This window comes from Fukomys damarensis, unplaced genomic scaffold, assembly GCF_012274545.1.
Source record: "Fukomys damarensis isolate Sample0158 unplaced genomic scaffold, DMR_v1.0_HiC HiC_scaffold_17, whole genome shotgun sequence".
Taxonomy (NCBI): domain Eukaryota; kingdom Metazoa; phylum Chordata; class Mammalia; order Rodentia; family Bathyergidae; genus Fukomys; species Fukomys damarensis.
Window position 1 is genome coordinate 2602606 of NW_022900929.1, and position 2106 is coordinate 2604711.

Below are 2106 nucleotides of genomic sequence, written 5' to 3' on the forward strand. Positions count from 1 at the left end.
GTGCACATACTTCTCTGTGATATGATTCTTTTAGTTCTCTTGGAAAGATACCCAACAGAGGGATGGTTGGGTCAAATGGAACCTCCAGTCCAAGCTCTTTGAGGTATCTCCATATTGATTTCCATAGTGGTTGCACTAGTCTGCACTCCCACCAACAATGGAGGATCCCCTCCCATATCTTTTTAACAAGCAGGGTATTATAACCGAGAGCCTGACACCTAGCTCAACTCTCAAAGCCAGGGAGATAGGGCACCACCATCCTCTTCACTGGTGTTCACATTTCAAAGACTGTTAAGACCCCTAACAGACAATGCAAAATTGACACAAAGCTTATTTAGCTTTGAAAACAACACACAATTGAAAAAGATGGAGGAAAGATTTGTGAGTATATGTTCTTTAAAGGAAATGCCAAAAGTATCTATTTGAAGGAGCGGGTCTTTTCCTTTTGGTACCAGGAAAGGATTAAATTTTTTAACATTTTTATTTATTCACCTTCATGAGATTTCCTGCACTAAAGGCACTCAGCTAAGATGCTCCCTAACTCTGGCCTCTGGAAACTGTGAGATAATGGTAATATGATAATATGTTACTTTAAGGTGCTAAACTTTGGATTTATTTGTTATCTAGCCACAGATGACCAAGACAGGGATGGCACCTAAAATACACAACTTTATCCAGTGGCATGCTGGATGCTTGAATTGTACCTGAGTATGTACATCCCAAAGAATCCAGAGAAATTTTGGTCATTCTATTTTACTGGATTCCCATTTTAAAAAATCATGTATTGTAGAGCAGATCATAATCCCCAAAAGATACAGTCCCAAACACTGTAATTAGAATGTTGAAATTCTTTTAAAATATTATTAATATTTGTTTCAAATTTTATTCCCAGTCTTCTTTGGCTTTATTGGCTGCAAAGAATGAATTGTATGTAAGCAAAAATTGAAGAGCTGCAGGATCTTGGGCTTAAAATATTAGAGATCTAGATTTTTCTCAAATTCATAAACACAAGCACTTTTAAAGAGTAGTCATAATAAGAAATAGCAGCCTCCAGTAACTTCTTCCAAATTTTATCTTCTTCCAAAGTTGACTCAATTCAGTTTGTCTCATTCTTAGAAGCCTCATCAAAATTTTCTACAAGATCTGGAACTTCATCCTCCTCTTCCTCTCCAGCAGCAAATGGTGCTTTTCCATCCACAGATTTTCTGGGCAGAGCTTCAGCTAGTCTCCTTAAACCAATCAGATGATCTGCACCAACCTGATTTAAGATGCTGTGTAGCACTGTCAGCTGTTTCATCTCAGCCTGGCCTGTCATGGTGAAAGTGTTTGCTGCTAGAGATGCCTGCCCTTTTGGGTTGTTGAAGTAGAAAACTGTACCTTGGTTTGTAAACATATTCACCTCTTCAATACCAGAGACTCTGACAACCCCTACCTTCTTTAATGAGATCCGAAGTTTATTTATCATATGCTGTAGCTGTTCTATGAACCAGCTTCTTTTTTCTGGGAGCAATTCTTTTTCCACCAATGGGCCTTTGTGCCTTCCTTTGGCCAGTTTTTCCTGGCTCATCAGAGTTTCTTTCAGTTTGTTGGAGTGGATGTGAGACAGCGTGGGGGGAATTAGGCCTGGCTCTCAGGTGGTCTCCAGCAGACCAGCTGAGATGAGGTGTACACGCGCTAGAGGAATGCTGAAATTCTAAAAGCTTAAAATCCTAGAGTCTAAAATTTCTAAAATAAAAATCCTGAAAATCACAATCTCAAAAAATTAAAATCTCAAATGTGGAAATACTGAAGTCAAAAATCCCCAAAACTCAATTCCCTGAAAGAAAAGAACTATACAAGAGGAAGAGAGGAGCATGGTAGAGCAGGCCTGAAATCCCAGAACTTTGGAGGCTGAGGCTGAAGGATCACTGCAAGTTCTAGGCCAGCCTGGGCTACATAGTGAGCACAAGGCTAGACTGAACTATGCAGCAAGACATTGTCTCAGAAAATAAAGAGAGATAGAGAGCTGAATTATGGGGATGGAATGAATGCATTTTTTGGTTATGCAGACTTGTACAATTTTCCAGTCATGCACTACTTCTGCCCCTTCACACGTAGCACCTTGCT

At 39.6% G+C, this 2106-nt stretch overlaps 1 pseudogene; it reads right to left on the reverse strand.

Annotated features, from left to right (window-relative positions):
* Positions 1 to 1027: 1027 nt before the first annotated feature.
* LOC104875361 lies at positions 1028 to 1582 on the reverse strand (annotated as a pseudogene).
* Positions 1583 to 2106: the final 524 nt, after the last annotated feature.